Source organism: Pan troglodytes, chromosome 2 (genome assembly GCF_028858775.2).
Source record: "Pan troglodytes isolate AG18354 chromosome 2, NHGRI_mPanTro3-v2.0_pri, whole genome shotgun sequence".
In the NCBI taxonomy this organism is placed as follows: Eukaryota; Metazoa; Chordata; class Mammalia; order Primates; family Hominidae; genus Pan; species Pan troglodytes.
In genome coordinates, this window is record NC_086015.1 from 11,945,846 (window position 1) to 11,962,447 (window position 16,602).

Sequence of the window (16,602 nt, forward strand, 5' to 3'; positions counted from 1 at the left end):
TTGAGTCTATGGGTTTAGAAGGTCTTGTCCCAGGACTCTCTTTATTTTGAAATGTGCATTTACATTGCCTATATGGCTCTATGAAATGGTCTTCATCTGTATTCAGAGAGAAGCAGAGAAAATAAAAATATTGGCGCAGAGTATGTTGGGACTAGAAATTATGGCATTAAGGGAGATAGGGTACTGGTTCTAGAGTTTCTCAGGGAACCTACCCCTCACCCTCCAAGTTCTCAGATTTATAAACTGTTACTGATACAGGAGCTAAAAAGAAATTATCGAGGCAGATAGGGAGGACAACAGATTCCTCAGTGGAATTTCCCTTTTAACAAAAGGCAGCCCCAAAATCATTTCTTTTCTAACAAAGAGCAGCCTGAAAAATCAAGCTACAGACATAGAAAAGCAAGCTGAAAGCTTGCATGGGGGAATGCCGGCAGCTGTGCCAATAGAAAAGGGCTACCTGGAAGACAGGCATGTTCAACATGGAGACTCCATCTTCTCTTTTCTATGTCACCACATGTACAGTAAGAAACAGGCAACATGGAGCTGGCTAGGTAGAGAACCCATCTGCATGATAAAAGATTAGAGTGGGGGTGGCCAGATTTTCACGCACTATGCAAATGACACACCTGGTCCGACCAATCTTTCATGCTGTATATAAATCAGACACCGTCTCCTCAAGCTCACCTATAAAACCTTCTACACTTCACTGAGGAAGTGGCAACCCATTTTCTCTGAGACCCCTTTCTGTAGCAAGAGAGCTTTTCTCTTTCTTTTGCCTATTACATTTCTGCTCTGAACCTCACTCTTGTGTGTCTGCATTCTAGTTTTCCATGGTTGTGAGACAATAAATCCCGAGTATTTAACCCAGACAACAATGCTGCTACCCTATCACCCCCAAAACCAGAGCAGAAGCCAAACTCAGGCATCAGATCACCAATGACAAACTCAAAGTGCCAGAGAGCATCTACCTCAACCTGTGCCCGGCCCAACAAAGTGAAAAGAGAAATCAGAGGTTCAGAAACTCAAGGTCAGATAGAAAGTCTCTGTAACAAAGACTGGAATCTACTCTTGCTATTAGTTTGGGATTCACTCCTCTGCTTTCTACTTTCTGGTTATAGTATAGGCATTGCAACTATGGTTTACAGCTCTGGGTCAAATGAACGAAGGTTCAAGTTGTGATGCTAATTTGTGACCTTGAACAAGTTTTTTAACCTGGTATGCACATTGGTTTCCTCATTAGCAAAATGGGGATAGTAATGGTGCCTACCTAATAGAGTTATGAAGCATAGAAGCTCGAGTTATTATGCATATAAACACTTCGTACAGAATCTGACCCAAGTATGTGTTCAATAAATGTTAGCAGTTGATTATGATGCTCATGAAAGTACATTATAAACTGAAGTGCCATTTGGATGTTATTTATTACTACAGCCTAATATTCCTAACAAGGTCCTATACTATATAAATCTATTCTCCCTTACATATCATAATAGCATTTAGGCAGTTACAAAATCTATAAAGCCATCTTGTTTCTCATCATTTTTAATACAAGAAATGCAAACTACATGCATAATCCTTTCTAATATTCTTAAGTATCACAATCCAGACCCAGATAGTAAATATGTCTTTGCACAAAGCTACAGATTAGCCAATAAGACAAATAGCCGTCTCTGACAACAGTATATATTCAAAATACAATTGAAAGATGTAGTGTAATAAAAATATATATCTGGTCTTTGTCCCAGTGTTCCTGGCACAGAGCTCCTAACTCCTTTGGAGTTTCCTCAGCAGTAGGAATATCTTTTGTGATTTACAATGAGACACTTAGACCATACCTGCATTTATGCCGATGAGATGACTCATGACAAGGCTCCCTCAATTGCTTCAGGATGAGTGCTAGTCACAGAAAGTCCAAACATGTTTAGAGAGTGGGAACTATCAACCCTATCCTCCAGTCGATGGGGATGAAAGACAAACTGGAAATTGAGTTCCATCATATGGCCAGTGACTTCAAAAATCACATTTACATTATGAAACCTCAATAAAAATTCAGAAAACTAAGGCTTGTAGAATGTCCCTCTTGGTGACCACATGTGTTTGCAAGGCTGGCACACCTGGAGAGGGCATGGAAGTGCTGAGCCTCTCCCTCAGCCTCATATCTTACCCTTTGCATCTCTTCCACTTGGCTTTCCCTGAGTTGTACCCTTTATAATAAAACTGTTATCATAACTACAGCTGTTTCTTGAGTTCTGTGAGTTGTTGTAGCAAATTATCAAACCTGACGGGGTAATTTGATGAAAACTTCCAAATTTGTCACCAGCTGGGCAGAAGTGCAGAGGGCTTGGGGGCATTTGGGATTGAGAGCTGGCATGTGAAGTAGGGGTGGTCTTGTGGGACCCAGCCCTTCAACCTGTGGGGTCTGTGCTAGCTCTGGGTAGTTACTGTCTGAATGGAATTGAACTGTAAGACTCCAGCTGGTATCAGAAAGCTGCTGTTGGGATGACACAGAAGATAGTTGCTTTAATTTTGAGCCTTCATTTACGTGTTGGTAACTGAGCTAGTAAGAGCTCTCTAGCTCTACTTCCCCTTGTGATTAATAGATTCCCTCCTGTGGAGCAAGAAAAGAAAGGTTGTCTGCACCCTCTATCCTCAGGGTGTGTCTGAGGTTATGGAGATACAAGGCAGTCACCATGACAAAAATCTAAAGCTGAATTTTAAAAGCAGCCTCAATGACCTACTAAACATTTGACTTGTTTTTGTCATCCTTGGTTAGGACAAACCCTTCCAATTGTAAATTGAGAAAGATGTGTTTGCTTCAAAGGCATTGCACAGAAATACAGGTTAGCTGCAGATCCAGGTAATTATAAGGCAGCATGGGGGTGGGACAGAATCCTTGAGTTCCAATGTTGGTTCTGCCTCAGAGTTTAAGTGGCCTCACGAAGGTCATACAGCCAAGGAGTTTCTATTTCTTCATTCATACAGTGAGGAAGTTGCATGAATTTTGAAAGTGTGTTCCAGGAGCCACTTGTGTCAAACCCACCTGGTATGCTTAGAAAGGCAGTCTATGTTGCCCCACATCTGATGACGCAAAATATCTGGGGTTTTGCACCCTGGAATCAACATTACTGATAAGCCTTTTGGGCGATTCTGATGCCCAGTAAAAGTAACAACTGCGACTTCTTTTCATTCTGATAAAGTATTTTATAGCATTATTTCTATCACATCATTTGTCTAAGGATAGAATAAGTTATGTGTGGTCAGGGCATCAAAAAGGCAGGCATCAGGTATTTCAGTATTAATAAGTCTTGCTAAGTATTGATATGGACAGGAGACAGGGAAATACTGGGTAGAAGAGGGTGGGTTCCCTGGCAAAGGCCCCACCCTCAAGCCTGGAAACCTGCAGCCCTAAATTAGATCAGGCATTCCGGTTTACATTCCCAAAAAGTTAACTTTTGGCCTACCATGCCCCATATTCTGTACCCATATAAACCCCAAACTCTAGACTTCAGAAGGAGAAGATGAGCAGACGAGCAGATGAACGGAAGAACGGCATGGCAGAGAAGGAGCGTCTGAACATCAGGAGGAGTTCAGCTGGGGATGGTCAGAGAATCCGTTGCTGGATGGTCAAACTCCAGGGGAAGATAATCTTCCCAATCCATCCCCTGTCCAGCTCCCCATCCCTCCCACTGAGAGCCACCTCCACCGCCCAATAAAACGCAGCATTCACCATCATTCAAGTCTGTGTGTGACCTGATTCTTCTGGTATACTGGACAAGAACTCGGGATACGGAAAACTGTCACACTGGCCCCCTACCCTTGCAAAAAGGCAGAGGGTCCACTGAGCTGGGTAACATTTAAGCCATTCACAGACAGTAAGGCTAAAAGAGCACAGTGTAACACACGCACACTTAGGCTCCTTCACCTGTCTGTCTGCATGCTCCCCCTCCTGTAAGGGGTTTGAGCAGCAACAAGCCACACCCCTGTCACACGTCCTCTGAGGGGGTCAGGGAGCTCTCCCATTTCAGTATAGCTAGTTAGATAAAAATCAACACTTTTGCAATTTGTGAATCTACATAATTCTCTGATAATCCCCAAAACCTCCTTGTACAACTTCATCTTTGTGATAGTTTCTTTTGTGTGAGTTTTTCACACAATGGCATTATCTTTCCATTTAATAGGTCAACACAGTTCCAGCAGGCCTCAGAAGTAAATCTCCCCCAATTCTATACCAAGCCAGTTACAATCTTCTTGACTACTCACTAATTTCAGGTTAAGGGCAAATGCACTTAGTTAATGCTATGATATAATATTTTAACCATCAAGGAAGTGCTCATTAGAGTAACAAAAGAATTTAAGTGATTCTGATACAGTTAACAGTGCAAATGCTTCTGATTCTAAAGATTAGTATTGACCCCTCAAATCCATCTCCTTCAAAGGACATCAGCTATTGCAAAGTTTCAGAATCCTGCTTCTCCCTTTTCGTCTTCCTTCTTCCCTCTTTCATGTAATATTTGAGTTGTTATCTGAAGCACCCAGCTGAGGTCTTTGGCTTTTTTATTTCCATTTCAAAGTGCCTGGCTTCTACACAGATCTCTTTACATTTTAAATAACACTTACATGTTTGCAGCCTTCTTACATTGCATGTTTGGAAAACACATGCTGACTTAAATCATTCCCACTTCCTTCATTTAAGCGGCCACTAAACTGATGCTTCAATGCTCAGACCTAAGCCATTTGTCCTGGGTAAGGTAATTTAAGGTAATGGAAATTAGGCTATGAAAAAAAAAGAATCAGGTTCTCCAGAAGGATTGTAATCGGTAACTTAAAATAAAGGTTGTCTGGATGGTGAAACCACTTTTTGTTCTTATGAAAGATTCCAAGAGAATCCAAGAAACTTCAAGCTCGATTTCATGTTTATAAACAATATCTTTCTACACACTAGTTGCATAGGATAGACTCTATGTATATGGGTCCTAACCCTTGGAGGGAATGAGAAGGGTAGAGGGCTTTACGACTTTTAGGCAACCTTTCCCCTACACTGTAAAAAAGATGGAACCTTCCTACATACTCTCTCAACAAGAGCTTCTCCAAGTGTGGCCCATTGTGCTGGCCTATAAGTTCTTTATTACTGGTCTGCAGCAAGTACTGACATTGAGGGAAAAAAATCAGAATTTATAGAGATTGAAAGAATAATTTTATGCCTACTAAAAATAAGGAACTTGTACTTTGTATAGATTTTTGTGTTTTTGTCTTATAAGAGTGTTAGCCTATAGTGGACTAGAAATTTTTAAAACAAAAAGACCATTTATCACAGTTTGAAAAATGTTACTCTATGTGACAGCTTCCACTCAACTTTCAAGAGAAATCTCAAAGACCACAGACATGCTCCCCCAAGCCATGATGTGCTGATCTGTACAAATTCTAGTGGCCTATGTGTCTTATATGCTTTAATAGTTGCAACACAGAGATGGGAGGTTACTTCATGCCATTTGTACCAAAATTTTGTCAAGAGCCAGCAGAATCTCCAGTATGAAAGAAGTTATCAGATAGCAGAAAACACAGAACAGAGGTGGGTTTCACCATTATGGAGCTCAGATATGAGCCTCAGTTCTTTGAGCTCAGCAAATCCCCAGAATCACAATCCCAGTAACTTGTATCTCTGAGGGATATGCAGGGTCCTTTTAGGAAATACAAAACACACTTATCAGTGTTGACTGCTATGGGGGGGATGAGGAATGTAGGCTGCAGAGACTGTGGGTGCATCAGTGAGCATTTCAACATTCCCTCCCCACAACTTCTCTAAATGAATTAACCTGCTGGGGGGCTGGACATCCCAAGGGTGGGGAGACTCCTGATAATATACCCAGAATACGGTATCCAGTCTAGGAAACTCATGGACTGAAATGAGCCCACGAGCTTCTTTCTAGTCCCCTTGCTCAAAACCATCATTTTCTTGGCATAGGGGGCAGGTATCAGGATTAACAAGGAGAGGGATTGGGTAGTGGCCTCCAGCACATTGTGTATTTGAATGTTTAGAGGTCATAGCCATTGCCTACTCCTACAGCTTTTGCAAATCAGTCAAAACACAGCTCTCTTAATGATGGGGGACTACCATATCTTTTAAGTTTATTAAAAATATAAAGTTCAGGAGAATCCTTGATATTCCTTTTCCAGAGATAATGTGCAATACTCAAAGAAACGATGCACTGAGAAACAGGAGAGTGGGTTTCCATAACGCCCCCATCTTTCCATCTACTTCACACACACAGAATTTCAATCACTTATTCCCTGCGTGACTCAAGGAAACGATCACTTCCTCTCCTGGGCCTGCAAAGCCCACACAGCTACCTATGAGTCTCTCCAGATGACAACCCAGGTTTTCCAACCTCAAGCCTCACACCCCCTTCCACTTCTTTGATCTATTTTAAAAATAAACAAATTCTGCACTTACTGACTCCAGTTGAAAGCAGAGATGTCTTTAATTATTTACACCCAGCAAATGCACTCCATGTCTTCAATCCTGAAAGAAATCCAAAGAAATGTCATCTTCAAAACCCCTTTTTAAAAAATATTAGGACTTGCTTTTGCCATTGACATTTGTGTGCCTGTATAAGTGGGCCAAATGGTTAATAATAACTATAAATCCACGAAACCTGAGTGGCAAAAGAAAATCTGCCCAAAAAACTACTCTGGAAAGCCAAGAATTTTCAAAGTGGTTTTAAGTACAGGGATAATTCAAGAAGGTATATCACTGAGAGGGAAGGACTGATACTACCTTGAATCAGTACATTGGCCCAGGAAAGCCAAATCTTGCATCCTTCCCAGAATCTTGCATTTCTGAGAGGCTCATTGCTGGGTGGGAATTGTGTTGGTATAATATAGTTAATGCAATAAGGTATCTAATGCTTGCATATCGTTAACTTCTGCCCCGCTGTTTCCTTCCCCCAGCTCCCAAAATGTGTGTTTGCTTTTTAGGTCTGACCCTACTGTTCACCTTTATCACAAAATTGTTTTTAGCATGACAGTTGTTGACCTTACGATCACTAGAAAGATTGAGAACATGAGGGATTTTAAAAGTCTAAGGATCCTGTAAGAGTAACATTGGAAAGAGAAAGAGCTACTGAGTTGGAAGGAGGCAGAGATAGGACCCAGTGAGATAAAGCAGGAAAGGTAGGACCCCAAGCAGCCTAAAGATTTAAGTCCAGAGAAGTAGAGAAAGACGAATGGCATACGTGGGACTGGGGAGGAAGTTTTTGGTATGAGAGATAGAAAAATGTACTGTAATTATACAGTCCTATTGCAATTATGATCCAAAACTTTGAAATCTGCTTTGATAATCACCCAACACCTGGAAATAAGGTGCCAAGGATGTAGGTGTGGGATGAAGAAGGGGGGCATCTTTAATCAATAACATACTGAGGTCTCACCTAAAAGGTTTACTCAAGGATTATTTAATTCTGTAGAAGCCTGTACCCATGTTTGACATAGCTATTTAGTATTTGACAGGAGCCCAGACAGTGTGAACTTTCATGTTAATTTGTTGATTTATGTCTAGTAAAAGAGATGTCCCCAAACATCAGGGTTTTAAGTTTTATTGCTCTGTGAAATATTAACCAGTTTTTCATGTAACCAAGCAAATGTATGCTCACATTTTAAAAATTTCTATAAATTCCTGATTCTTCAAATACTTTTGCAACCAGCTTTATCATCTCATTTGTTCCCTTATCGATGAACTGAAACTGACACGTTTATATATTAGTATCAGGGTCATGTTTTTAACTTTTTGAAAATTATACTTTCACAATGAATGTATAGTTCCCTCCACCATTATTACTACCATTAGCTTTTGTATTAAATCCTCAAATCTAATTATTTTTTCAGCTGCTATACTATTTTCTTTGAACAAAACTGTTCTAAGCCTGGCTTAAAAAGAAAAAAAAAAAAAGGCCACCCTAGTTGCGCATGCATTCTTTTTTCTGTTTTTTTGTTTGTTTGTTTGTTTTTTGTTTTTTTACCTGAGTGACAGCTGTATTTGGGGATGTCTGCTTAGAGTCAGGAAGCCTGAATTCTGGTCCTCACTTCGCCTAACATTCTAAGCCAGGCTCCTTTCCTCAGTTTCTCCATTTGCAACATGAGAGGTGCAGCCTCCAGGATATCTTCCCCAGTTCTGACAATCCTGCAGTCTATTCCAGGATGTTCTCTTTGTCTTAAGGGCTATTGTGTGGCCCTCTTGTCTAGGTGGTAAAAATGTTCTAAAGCTCCACAGCTTCCCTTATTCCACAAAGAAGGAAGAAAAAGCACCCTTGTGGGTTGAGCTGAGTTACTTTAGACCAACTAGAAGAGGGAAGTCTGTGTCCTGACCAGAGAAGAAATTCATCAGAGTGAAGGCCAACAGACAAAACCTTAGCGAACACACAGAAATGCAAAGCAAAGTAGCTGAAAGCTCTCCCAACCCAGCCAGTATGTAAATCCCTTAGCAGCTTGCAGATGATTTCATATTCCTATTTAGGAGGGGGGAATTAAAAGGAAAAACATTTCCATTGCCATCACCAATAAATATATTTAGGCATCAATATCAGCATAAACACGTGAATCTGTTCACATTTTCTAGCCATTTGAAGTGTTTATATCTGTTGAATATATATTATTAAATTAATGCCGATTGGAGCTGGGAAGCAATTTAAATTGAAATGTCTTTCATTGTGCTGTAGGTAAGGCTGAGTGTGGGAAGCAAATTATCTGGCAAATTGAACTTGCTACACTCCAAATACCCATTCCTGGTGAACGTATGGTTTCCTGATTATCTACTTCGTTTCCTTCCCAGTGCTGACAGGCTTCTTCTAGAGCTGCCATCTGCGGGGAAACTAGTGTGAGGGTTGGTAGAGGACACAGGGGGCTTGCTGGGGCCAGGGCTCCGAGGCTGACTGACCAGCCCAGGAGCACTCCTCATGGTCCTTTAATAAATAAGCAAATCATAAATGGAGTGATGGATATGTTGACCAGTTATGAGTTCCATATGAGCTTATGTAAAGCCAGGGTTGATTTTTAATTAAATTAAGGCAAGGAAAAGCACATTCACTTAAGAAGAAACATGGATTCAAATGAACCTGAAGGAGAGAGAAGGGTTGAGTCAGTTAAGGGGTATCAGTGCTCGAATAATCACAGTCCTGACTCAGCCTAACTAGGGGAAAATGGGTAGGTTTTATCCTATGAGATAGATTCCTCCAAGCTGTTGGAGTTTCTAGAAGTAGCTCTAAATGTCCCCATGCTCTTCTTTCCCCATGTCTTCTCATATCACAGGAGGGTATTCCAGCTGCACAAAGCTTCATGAAGGGCTGTCCCCTGGCTCCATCTCTGCCAATACCTGTGGGGACCATGGGAACTGTCCAGGATGGCAGGAGGATAGAATGTGTGAGACAAGATGACACTTTACAAGCCCCAGAGTCAAGGATGCCCAAACCCTCAGTCAGTCATCCCAGTGAGAAGAGTTCTCTGCACTGAGTTTCCCTATCCCATAAACACAGGTGCCTGGCACAGGAGGATCAGATTTGAGTTAGGCAACACAATGGCCATTTCTCACCATGGTGATGTCCCTGCCAAACAGTGAGAATAACAATTGGATTCATCTATTTTCATTGGACTCTGCCATATTTTTCCCCATTGGCCAGCATCAGTTTGGTGGTTAGATAGACTCAACCCAACAGAAAGTAAGGAATGTAAAGAGGATGGCCATCTCAAATCCTATCCAATTACCTAGATTCTTGTGGCAAGTTAAAAATACAAAGTTTTCTACTTCCTTGGGGGAAATATCTACTTAGATTTCTAAAGGGAAATGTTAGGCTTTGCCTAATTTGGCTGTATGGTCTGACCACATTTTGGGAAGAATTAGAATGAGTCCCATTTCTATAAAGACCGTCTTTGGCTACAGTAATGAAGCGGAAATAACAGACATGAATGGCAACAGCCAAGACTTTTTGAATGCCTACACTCTGGCAAGCACTCTTCTAAATGTTTCATACAAATCACCCCATTTAATCTTCACAGCTCTATGAGGTATCCTGCCTTTTCCTCTCAATTTCACAGATGAGGAAACAGAGGCACCGAGGTAAATTAACTCATCCAAGGTCATAACTGGCATTTTAGTCAAAAGGCTCACTGCAGTATGAGACAATCCTAAAATCTGTGACTTAACATACTAAACATGTATTTCTTTCTCCAATGAGGTCCATTTCAAATATTCCAGGTCATGCAAACTCCATCCCTTTTGTGTAGCTCTTTTGCAAGCAATGACGCAGAGATGCATGTTTGGTGTACTTTATGAAGCTAAAGGTCATATGTCAAATATGGCCCATGAGACCACCACAGCTAAGCATTGAGTGTGGAGAAAACAAACCTAATTTTTAGACTTCCTAGGTTATGATGTGACACACATGACTGCCTCACACATTTTATTGCCCAGCACAAATTACATGGTTTCCCCTAGATGCAAAAGAGCAAAAGAAAAAAACAAAGACATCTGGCTAGGCAACCACTTTCCAGCAATAACTCGCCACTCTGAGCAGAAGCTACCAGTTCTAGTGACATACCACCCTGTCTGCCAGAACTGGGGTGTGTTATTGCTGAGATTTAAACCTTAGCCCTTTCAAGTCACCGCTAGATCAATTTCTGGCATTAAACTGTTTTGGATACTTCCAAAGATACTAATGTATATGTTAAAAGAAAAAATTCTTTTTTTTTTTTTTTTTTGAGATGGAGTCTTGCTCTGTCGCCCAGGCTGGAATGCAATGGCGCGATCTCGGCTCACTGCAACCTCTGCCTCCTGGGTTCAAGCGATTCTCCTGCCTCAGCCTCCCAAGTAGCTGTGACTACAGGTACGCACCACCATGCCCAGCTAATTTTTGTATTTTTAGTAGAGATCAGTTTCACCACATTGGCCAGGATGGTCTCAATCTCTTGACCTTGTGATCTGCCCACCTTGGCCTCCCAAAGTGCTAGGATTACAGACATAAACCACCACGCTGGGCCTAAAAGGAAAATTTCTAAGAAAAAATACAGTATGAATTAAAGCGGCCAGGTAAATCACATATATAAGTAAAGTCAGCATGAAAGAAAACATGATGCTTATCCTATGGCAAAAGTCATTCAGGTTCAAGGCCAGAGAGAGTGAATATTTTAGAGGTAATGAAACTGTGGATAACAGAAATCTTATCTAACGAGAAATCCAGATTCAGTGTGATGGATCTTTCTTTTCTCAGAGATAGAAACCAAAAATGTAAAATTTTATGAGAAAGCTCCAGGTTTTCAAATGTTAACCAAAGGAAACTAATTTGAGAGCTAGTTCTGGCAGGCATTTGGTTTTCAAAAGGATTATTAATAGCATTCAAAAACGAGAGGACTTCATGAAATGGGCTGAAGCAATTGCAATTGGTACCTTTTTTTTTTTTAGACGGAGTCTAGCTCTGTTGCCCAGGCTAGAGTGCAGTGGCGTGACTATGACTCACTGGAACCTCCACCTCCTGGGTTCAAACTATTCTCTTACCTCAGCCTCCCAAGTACCTGGAATTACAGGCACCTACCATCATGCCTGGCTAATTTTTGTATTTTTAGTAGAGAAAGGGTTTCACCATCTTGGCCAGGCTGGCCTCGAACTCCTGACCTTGTGATCCACCCGACTCAGCCTCCCAAAGTGCTGGGATTACAGGCGTGAGCCACTGTCCCCGGCCGGTATCTTAAAGTATCTGGTGAGGAGTCTTCCGACTAAAGGCAATGGACTGCTCCCAGGCCCCTGACAATCGCTACACCACAGTTTTTCTTTGAACCTTCCTTGGCTTTATCTAGATTCCCACCCTAACCTCTTCTGGGCACTCCTCTTAAAATCCCCCCATTTGCCATTAACCCCAATGCTTATCCAAGTTTTGCGTCTTTAACATTCTTCTCTTTCTTCTTCTCTGTATATTAGTGGTATCTTCTACTCATTCTGGTCTTAAATGTCATTCTAAGGATGACTTGTAAAAGTCTGTCTTTGCTCTCTTCTCAGCACTAGGGCTACCTTTCTAGGAAATGTCATCTAAATCAAACTCTTCACCCTGCCCCTCAGCAAACTGAGCTTCACATCTTGATTTTCTTCTGCCACTTACTCTAATGCTCCTCAAACTACTTTGGAACAGGACTTTTTAAATATACTTTTAGGAGCTTCTTCTCCATAAATATTTTCACATTTATATTTTGTCTGAACTTTCCGCAAACTGGTAAGCTTAAATAAAAGATGATTTAGTGGAATGTATACATTGGAAGCTGAAGATAGTATATTTCTCTGGAGAGATAGAGATTTACCTCTCCTAGAACCACTGACTTATATTCCAGGCTAGGGAAGCTATGGACCACATTCCTCTTGCCTCCCTGGAGCATGTTTATATTCCAGAGTAAAGGTTTCTCTCTCTCTAGAGGGGGAGGATAGGCCAATATTCCAGTCACTCTATGTAAGCTCTAAATCTCTTAATTTCAGGGTTCTTCCCCTGTTTTCATTGTATCATCCAAAAAGGACTAAGGCTGAGAGAACTGTGCCAAGATACTCTGAGTAATAAATAATCTGTTCTCTGATCCAGAGGTGTCACGTTTCCTGTCAGAACATCATATGCATATAAACATAACAGATACATGTGTGAAATGCCATAAAAATGAATGACATGGAACTTAAAATACAAAAGCAAAAGCATAAAATATAAAACATTTTTACTATTACATTCAACAGACATAAAGTCACTCCATCAACTTGCCATAAACATTTCTAATGCTTACTTTCAGTTTCTGGGCTCATTATGTCATGGACCAATGCAAACAGTTTATGGACCTACATTGATTTATGGACCTTCTTTTGAGTGGCACTGACTTTTACCACTAGCTGGTTCAGGTTAAAACTTCAACATTAACGTATCTACAATTCCTTAATGAAGATAATATGGGTAGAAGTTGGAATAATGCCCAGCACATACATAAAAGTTCAATGACTGTTAAATATTATTGCTATCCAACTCCACCCTCTCCTTCACCCTTTCTTCATAATGAACTCTCAGGTCTCATTAAGTTTATCATTTAATTTATTTTCTGCACTTGTCCCTCCCTCTCCATTCCCACAATCATGACTTCAGTTTAGACAGAGTCTTATCTCACAGTGACGGTATTTCAATCACATGCTAATGAGAACATAGACAGCTTTACTATTCACAGCTTGAGAAATTGGTTGGATGGTCAATGATTCCACTGACAACAATATAAAATGCACTTGGAGAGTCTATTGGGAAATAAAAGCATTAATTTATTTAGAGGAATAGTGAGTTAAAGCAGTGCATGGTTAGAGACCCAATGTATGACTGACCATTTGTGTTCCATGGGATAATGTCTATAAAGGCCAAGTTATCATGTACCACATTCCAGCAAACTCCAATTTCCTTCATTCATAATGGAAGATACAGGAAAAGAGGAGATAAAGGAGCATTGTGTGACTTCTCTTATGTCTACACAGTCTGCCTCTCACTGGAAGTGGCTTGGGAAGATGAAGCAGAGAAAGAAAGAAAAAATCCTACCAAGGGTAGGCCCAGATAAAATTGCTCCCCGCCTTGGGAGTACAATGATATATTTCTTGTGTGTACCCAGAATGTCATAATACCTATATGCTTCTGTCTGACTCTCATTGGACAACTCCTGCAATCATTTTCAGTGATTTTGCAGAATTTAGTATAGAGAAAACTGTAGAAGCTTCCAGAGATGAAGCTTCCAGGCCATGGTGCTTGGAGCCCTAAAATTTAAGCCACATGGCTCTCCTAAGGTACACATGAAGAGTCACAAACCTGCGACATGGAATAGCCTGCTTAGAGGGCTAGATCCACTTTAAGGCTAAATGGAAAGAGGTTTTGCAAGCCCCTAACAGGCACCGGAAGGACTTTTGGATGTAGAAATGTATTACAGGCAGCTAGAAATGCAGCCCCATTGAGACTTAAGATTGGAGATAAGAAGTGTCAATGTGGTATATCCAAAGAAATGCCATATTATGAAATTGGTAGGTCAAAGGTATAAAAATACAATCAAAGATAGATCCTAGAAGAATCCTTATATTTAAGGATGAAAGAAGAGCCAGACAAGGAACATACAAAGATGAAGAAGAAAATCCAGAAAAGTAAACACAAAACAATAGCAAAGCATTAGAGAAGCTATTGGCAGAAAATATTTTAAGAAGAAAAGGATGTCTGTAATGTCACATGTAAGACAAATGATGAGAATTAAGGGATGGAACATTACTGAATTTTATTACTAGGAGGGCGTCCTAGACCTTTGAGAAAGAAGTTGGAGTGAACAGGAAAAGTCAAGGAGTAAGTGGGTGGTGAGGCTGACAATTCAACTATAAGACAGGACAATTTCAAAACTAACAATAAGAGAAATGAAGCAATTATGCATTAATGCAAAGTTACATTGTAAATGACCCGATTTAGTTTCAATGGTTATTCTAGTTCTTTTATGATTTATATGTAATACGTTGCTATCTGTTCTAACCATAAGTCAAAATCTGGAATATAGGATTAAACAACAACAGTAAGAAGGCAATTATTATCCATGTAACTCAACTCAAAGTGCCTGTTGGTTACAATTAATTGAATAATACAAAGGAAAACATTCAGTGACCTAAATTATCCATGATCCCCTCAAATCCCCCTTTGTGGTGTAAAATTAAGAACCGAGGTGAAGTCCAGGCACTGTGGCTCCTGCAATCCCAGCACTTAAAGGCGGGTGGATCACTTGAGGTCAAGAGTTCAAAACCAGCCTGGCCAACATAGTAAAACCCCATCTCTACTAAAAATATAAAAATTAGCCAGGTGTGGTGGTGTGTGCCTGTAATCCCAGATACTCTGGAGGCTGAGGCATGAGAATCTCTTGAACCCGGGAGGCAGAGTGTGCAGTGAGCTGAGATGGTGCCACTGCACTCCAGCCTAGGTGACAGAGTAAGACACTGTCTTAAAAAAAAAAAAAAAAAGACCTGAGGTGGCGAAGAGAATAAGAAATGGCATCAGAACCCTTACCTAGTACGATGTTGGAATAAAAACTCTCATCAAGAGAAAGTGAACCCTCTGGAGATTGTTCTATTAAGAAGTTCAAACACAATTAAAAACAAAAAAATTCAAACACAGAAAGAGAATAGAAAGATAATCTGCACCATCCATTGAGCCCCTAACCATACAGTGTGTGAGAGATAAGAGGCCATGCTTAGCAGCCAAAGCCTTCTTAACAGTGAAGTTCAAAGCCAAGCCAGCCAAGTCAGCTTTCCACTGCTGCTCTTAGACCTTTATGTTACTAGACATTATTATCCAATGTAGAATGGAACATGGGGCCAGTCTAATCAAACCTCCTCCATTTCTTGAGGAAAAAGAATTTTGGTAGCTTGAGCTTAATGTTGAAATCCTGTGTAGGAGAGAGAGAGAGACTTTTACACTTACTAAGGTTAAAAGAGAGATTAACAAGACTGAGTCTCACTCCTAGAAAGCATCCTGAACCCCATTGCCTACTCTTTCCTGATTCATATTGGCCTTGATTCTCAAGACAGATGATCAACACCCTCTACTCAGCCCATTCCACCCACTCATAGCTCCTTCATATGTAGCTCCTTCTCACTGTTGACACTGTCACATAAATGTCACCTCCTTAACAAGATCTTCACAAACTACCATGTAAATAAAGCAAGCACAATCCCTATTTTCTCTCCCCACTGTTCATTCTCTTCAAAGCATCTGCAGAATGTAATACTTCCAGACTTTTTATTGTCTAAATACTCTGCTTCATTTACATACAAAGGTTTGGGTCTTAGCTGTTTTTTTCCACTAGTATATATTTTAAGAAATTTTGGTAGAAGGAAGAGAGCAAGAGTAAGTGGGAAGGAAGAGGAAGGAGAGCAGAGGGCGTAGGCTAGGAAAGAGAAGGGAGGGTACTGAAATTGTATTAATAATTCTCTAATTGCTACAAACTTGGAGGCTTAAGAGAGAATAGATTCATCTTGCAATTCTATAGGTCAGAAGTCTGAAAGTGGCTGTCATAGCTAAAACCAAGCTGTTGGCAGGGCTGCATTCCTTCTGGAGCTGTAAGGGAGACTCTGCTCCTTGCCTTGTCCAGCTTCTAGAAGCCACCCACATCCCTTGGCTTCTTGCAATAGCCCATTCCACCCATTCCTCTTCTACTCTCCCCTTTCTTGAACTCTGACTCTCCTGCCTCCCTTTTACAAGAACACTTGTTGTAATCAAGTAACTCCAGTTTTCTAAGAGCTAGTTTTATTTTTTGCTCTCTTTTCTCTTTCCTTTTTTTCCTCTTCCTGACTTCCTACTTAGCTCTTTAGAAATGCAATTATAACCTTTTACCTTCATCTCACCAGACACTCCCTACAGGACAAGCTTATCTAACTGTGCTTACTTAAAAGCTCCACAGCAGAACTCTCTCCCACCAGGAGATTGCCTTGAAAAGACAATAGTCAATTTACAACCAAAAGTACAACTTAGTTTTGCCTGGATGGTGCCAGCTTGAGCACCCAGGAGATAAGGCACCAAAGCAAGTCACAGGGATCCT

General features: G+C 40.7%; 1 long non-coding RNA gene across 2 annotated transcripts in view; it reads right to left on the bottom strand.

Moving 5' to 3' along the window:
* Positions 1–425: 425 nt before the first annotated feature.
* LOC107970553 (uncharacterized) overlaps positions 426–16,602 on the bottom strand; it is a 585,037-nt gene continuing 568,860 nt past the window's right edge. For both annotated transcript variants that reach the window (XR_010155489.1, XR_001713154.4), the window contains exon 7: positions 426–6,520. This is a non-coding gene — a long non-coding RNA (uncharacterized LOC107970553). The remainder of the gene's footprint in view (positions 6,521–16,602) is intronic.